This window comes from Cynocephalus volans, chromosome 4 (assembly GCF_027409185.1).
Source record: "Cynocephalus volans isolate mCynVol1 chromosome 4, mCynVol1.pri, whole genome shotgun sequence".
Taxonomy (NCBI): domain Eukaryota; kingdom Metazoa; phylum Chordata; class Mammalia; order Dermoptera; family Cynocephalidae; genus Cynocephalus; species Cynocephalus volans.
Window position 1 is genome coordinate 112340311 of NC_084463.1, and position 6105 is coordinate 112346415.

The window sequence follows — 6105 nt, forward strand, 5'->3', positions numbered from 1 at the left end:
AGTATACACAATTGTGGGAGCTGGCTAAGAGGTCTACAGAAAGCTGTTGCCTCAGTGTCTACTGGTGATCCGGAAGTTGCTCTAGGTCTGCAAGGTTGGCCAGTGAGAAGAAAACTGGGTGTGCAGTAGGTCAAACCAAGAGCAAATTGGAACCATCAAGGAGAAGGAAGAATTCATGTTTATTTCTCACCACCTCTAGCCTTGGCGATACAGTGACCCTTAGAAACAGCTTGCACCTTTCGCCAAGCTGGTGCATATACACCTGCCCCTGAATGAAAGAGGAGAACCTGGAAGAGCTAGAGGAGCTGGAACCAACAACACTCACAAGCTGCAGTGATGCCCAGTGCTCTGTGCTGACCTTCCAGTGCAAGTCGGCCTCCTAATCTCATGCAAATGTCTCTTGTGTCAGTCCTAATTCACAACCTCTCAGGAAAGAGAATTCTGGGAAACAGTTCTTCAAGTTGCTACCATACAAAACCACCATACTTTTAAATAGAGGGAAAACAAGTAATATTCATTGACAGCCAATAATATGCCTTTACATATATCATCGCATTTAACACATACTCTGATCTTAGAAAGGAAGGATTATTATTTTCATTAACTGGCTTGCTCTGAGTCACACCATCAGGGATTGCAGAAGCTGGAACCCAAGTTGTTGGAGTTGGAGCTCTTTCCAACACAACTTGATCTGTGAAGCTGGTCTGTGCTTTTTCATTTGGGGACACAGCTCCATTCCAGTAATGCTTGGAGGCTCCCCTAATCTCACAAGGGGGAGAGCACCCCTTCTGAACCAGAGTGTGGGCTGCACTGGGTAGTTTCTTAGTCATCTAAGCTGTACCCAGAAGAAATATTTAAGAGAAAAGTGATAAGGCAGGAATTTAATTTTCATTAAAAAGTATTTCTCCACTACAAAATGCACTGAAGACAGCTTAATGGGGGTGTGGGAGGGGGCAGGAGTGGGGAGTGGATAATAGGGCAGGAGGTCAGGATGACATAACTTTCTAAGAGGTAAAATGCATAAATTCCTTCTGAGGGTTCATACGGGCCCGGGTCTATGGCTACAGCTCAAGCCCATTAGAGAAACAGTGGTTGGGTGGTATAAACACATTTCTTGGTAAATTTTTTGTTTGTTTTTAAATAATTTCCTTTTCTTCCTTCAGCAAACATTCCTTGACACCTTGCATGTGCTGGGTACTTTAAGCCATGTGCAATGAGGTTACCACACTTTGGCTCCTCTCAAGGGACACAAGGTCAGGGAGCCTCAGATGAGCTAACCCTCCTGTGTTAGGGTGGATTACACAAAAGCAGACCCCAAGATAAGAATTTGAATGCAAGCAGTTTATTGGGAAGTGATCCCAGGAAGCACCGTAAGGGACTGGGGGACTGTGATGGGGAGATGTGAGGAAGGAGGGCAATGAAGGGCATGTTAATGAGCAAGTGCTGCTGTGGGCACCTGGGTCCGTCCTGCTGGAAAGCTCCAGGACAGTGATCAAGATATGGAACGCACCTCCAAGATATTGCCCCTGAGTAGCGAAAAATATACAAGGGTACTTCAAAAAGTTCATGGAAAAACGGAATTAAAACATAATACAAATCTTTCCATGAACTTTTTGAAGACCCCTCATATAATCCACCAACCCTTGTCCACTCTTGGTTAAAGGTTGCTCCCAGTGGTGTTAAATCTCCATACCTCTGGCCTACCCTGTGCATTGGCTGAGCCTGCTGCTGAGGCTAGAGAAAATCTTTGGGTGGAGAGTCAGAGGTGTTTGCATTGAAAGCCACTGGCATATATGGAAACTGACAGCATCTGCTATACTTGTGTGACATGTTTATCCCATTTATCCATCCTTTTCCCTTCCTAACTGTACTCAACTTTCACTTAGGTGGTCACCTCTCTGCCATGCAGCTTGTGTGTTGCAGGGGAAGCTGAGCCCACCCAGCACTAGGAGGGGGCCCCAACTGGCAGGAACAATCAGCATATTCTATTCCTCCAGCCATGGTATGGGTTCAAGTGGGCATGTGACTCAATTTAATCAGAGTGGATCGCAGAACTCCTGCTTGGAATGCTGGGTCAGAAATGCTCTCTTTCAGATAAGGAAGGCTGTAATGATGAGAGTTGTTGGCACTTGCTACAATGAGGAAAACCAGCCTGAAAACAAAGCCAACACAGAGAAAGGCAGAGCCAAGAGAATTGCAAAGAAAGGTAGCAGGAGCGTTCACCTCTGGACTCTTCAGTTATTCAGTTATAAGGAGTCTCTTTCTCGTCTGTTGTAGTCAGCTCTCCTCCACTGCACGGAGAACACATTTATTGGTAACCCTAACTTCCACGGAAGGAGAGAGCTTCTCTCTCTCTGTATCTATCCGCTGGTCCTGAAGAAGAATTCTGCTTGGATATATGCATGTCTGTTGGAATTATCACCACTGGGTCTCTATGGCTGGCCAGGCCTGGGAGCTGTGCCCAGTCCTGCAGCCAGGAGGGCAGGCCATGTTACAAAATAAGGCAATGGGGGAGGTAGCCAATCAACCCTATCCCCCCACACAAAAAATTAGCTACTACTGTCCCTTATGTGTCTTTTGCCTTCCTCTCTAGCTTCATCTTGGACTATTTTCATGTTTTATTGACTGCCACATCCCCTCCACCCAGAACAGTTCATGGAGCATGGCAGGCACTCAGTAAGCATCTGCTCCATGAATGGATGGAGGAACTCCCCTGCCCCTCAGCTCCTGTTCCATGCCTCACCTCTGATTCCGTATTTTGGTCACTCCCTGTCAGAGGGCTCACAGCACTCCTTTGCATTGGCCTGCCATTCCTCTCTCTTGGCTCATTCATCTCTCATGGCTAGGCATCCTCTGTGAAAGCTTCCCCCTCTCCCACTCCCCCCGCCGCCATTGGTCCCCAGGAAGGCCACTCTCTTCTTGCTGTCCAAAGCACCCTGGGTAGATTAGGGAGAGTGTCGTGAGCACAGGCTTGGAAGTCTGCCAGTTAAGTTCAATCTGCCATATGCTGGTTCCTAGGGGACTCTGGGCCAGTGATTTTACTTCTCTAAGATTTTCTCATCTCCAAGGTGTGAGTGATATTAGTGTCTATCTCAAAATGTGGCTGAGAGACATAACATACACTTTTGATGCTGGGAACTAGCCAGGCCCCTGACCTTATGGAATCAATGCCTCTTATAAACTTTAGTTCTCTGTACCCACCTTAGTATCAGCCCCAAATTTATTTACTCAAAAAAAAAAAAAAAAAAAAAAAAAACCCTTCTATATCATTTACTATGTGCCTGGCACTGTTCTATGCATGTATCTCCGCATTACTATTCTCCTATTACAGGTCAGGAACCTGCTGCACAAAAAGGTTAAGTCAGTTGCCCAAGGTCACACAGTTAATAAGTGGCAGAAATGGAATTCAAACCCAGGCACCTTGACTTCAGAGTCTGTTCTATTAACAACTTGGCTATAACACCTCTTTGAATAACTGCACTGTACATATTTGTTGGATGGATATATGAATGGATAGACAGATGAACTTGACTGAGTCCCTTCCATGGACTACAACAGAGAAGAGTATTCTTGTCCTTGCCCCTTGCTACCTGCTCTGTGGAGGGTTTGGGGGCACAATTGAGAGCTGCCTCCCTAGCTCCATTCAATTACAGCAGTGTGTCCTGGAACAGGCTTCAGGTTTGCATGGACAGGAATCTACCTAAGCTGTAGGTGTGGCCCAGCCCACCATGAGGGTACACTGGGTTTTGTTGCATCGTTTGGTCTCTGTGTTTCTAGGGACCAAAATTATGCCCTTGGATTTCACAGTTGGCTTTGAACATATGTATGTATGCGTATATGTATATATATTATCCCAGTCTATTTGGGGCTGGGGCTGGACTACTTAGTGACTCTATGTTTCTTCCCCTCCCCTCTGCATGTCCACTCTGTCTCTGTCTCTATTTGCTCTGGCTGGCAGGTATGTCTGAGTGGGATATCATCTCCTGCCCAGAGCTGCAGCTTGCAGCTCACAGCTCTCCCACACCCAATTTCTCACAATTGCTGGTAACACGCACACATTTCCCAAGGTGCTGTGGTGCCTCCAAGGCCATTACTGACTTTGGCAGATCCTGGACAGGTGCCATTTCTTCCCCAAACAGTCCCCGGGAAATTCACTGAAAGTGTGGTAGACCTGATGAGTTCCTAGGGACCTTGAAAACTTTACTGTCCTACCCGTGGACAAATGGTGCATTCTGAGGCCTATCAGGATGATAAGGGGCTAGAACAAGGTCCCAGTGATCTTGCTTCTCATACACTGCGAGTCTGTCTGAGGGAGGTACAAATGTTTCTGCTTCCTGGCTCAGAAAGTCCTTCTCAGAGACAGCTCCTGAGGTGGCCTGGGGCCAATCAGCCTTTTCTCATCATTTAACAAGTTCTGGACTCTGCACAGATACCAGCCTTCTTCTTCCTACTGAAACACCAAAGCCCTTTGATGGCAGCTTGGGGAGGAAGCTGGTAAGACCCACACTCACTATTTAACCCATTCCTGGAATATATGGAAGTGAGGAAGGGGCCCGAGAGCTGAGTGCAACTCTCTTTCTGGCCATTCAAACACCTCGAGAGGCACTCTGGCTTCTCTACCAAAAATCTGCCCATTGGGAATCCACCTAGTTCAACCCTGACCTTTCTTGGATCAAATTGCTAGGCTGGAAATAAAAGGAAGCCAGACCTGACACCCCCACAGCCCTCTTGGAACACCATCAGGTAGAAAACCGACGATGACGGAGACCGCCAGCTGGAGTTCCTTCAGAGGAGGCATGCGTGGTGCTGCTGGGCCCACTGCTCCAGTCTGAGATGGAGATATTTTTAGAGATGAATCTGAGCCTTCCTTTTCTCCCACCCTCTGATGCTAAGTGGCCATCTGCATCTTCCAGATATCCTCCATAAGCAGCATCCTAGAAAAAAGGGTTGAGAAAGAGATTGTTATTAAATATAGAATATGGAGCTGCTGCATAAGGAGGTTGAGTTTGCCTGGCATGCTAAGAGTGAGAAAGGGGCATTGGAGACCTGGAACCCACTCACTCTGTGATCCTCACAAGCACCTTCCTGTCTCTGGGCCTCCATTTATTTATTTCTTATTTCTTTAACCTGATAAGAAAGGGGCTAGATCATATTTCCTCTAAGAATCACCCTAACATTGCATGGTATTTTCTTTGAAGAGATGAGTTGTATAAACTCCCAGACAGAGTCACAGTCCAGCAGGATATCCCATGATGACTACTTTGTCTAGAGCAGGGGCAGTTGTGACATCTTGAACCCATTCCTCTCAACCCCCAGGGAGATGGCCAGCAAGGGTGGCTTGTGTGAGGTGGTGAGGGGCGTAAGAAGTCTCAAGACTTATCTCCCCCCATGCAGTTAGCCCCTCTCAGGTCCAGATTTCCCTACATCCAAGGAAAAGTTCAGCCCTGAAACCTACCTAGCAAGGGTCTTTCTAACCTGAGCCCCCTGAGTTTAAAGGGTTGGGAGTAGGGTGGAGAGCTGAGGTTCTGAGAATGCACTGGTAAGTTTTATTTTAGTCCCTAGAACTTCTGCACTAAGCAATGCTCTCTGTTGAATTTGGTTGACCCAAAGTGTTCCTAAAATAGTGTTAAATTTGTTTTAATCTGAAGGGAGAACGTCGTGCTATAGGTAAGGTGATGTAAAAAATAATAATAATAAATAAAAGTAATAAAGAATATAGCTCCCGAAGCACTGTGCACTTCTGGTTATTCATTTGCTGCATTATCAGTTATGTGGGCACAGGAACCACATCTAGCTCACAGTAGCATTTGTTAAATGAGTGACTGACTATGTCTCCATACTCAGGCCCAGGCCAATAGCTGGAGGCTTTATGTCCAGTGAAGTAAGGCTGGGGGCAGAGGTCACACTGTTTCCTTAAGCTTCTCACTCTCTTGGGTTTCCTGTATCACTCCACAAAGAAGGCAGGGCAAGGCCAGTGGGGTCTTCTCTCCCTTACAGTGCCCAGGCCTGAGCTCAACAGAATGTCTGGATGGGCTGGGAGTGGGTCTTTCAGAGAAAGACCTGACCTGTCCAGTGCCCATGAGGCATGGGCAGGGCTGTAGACGC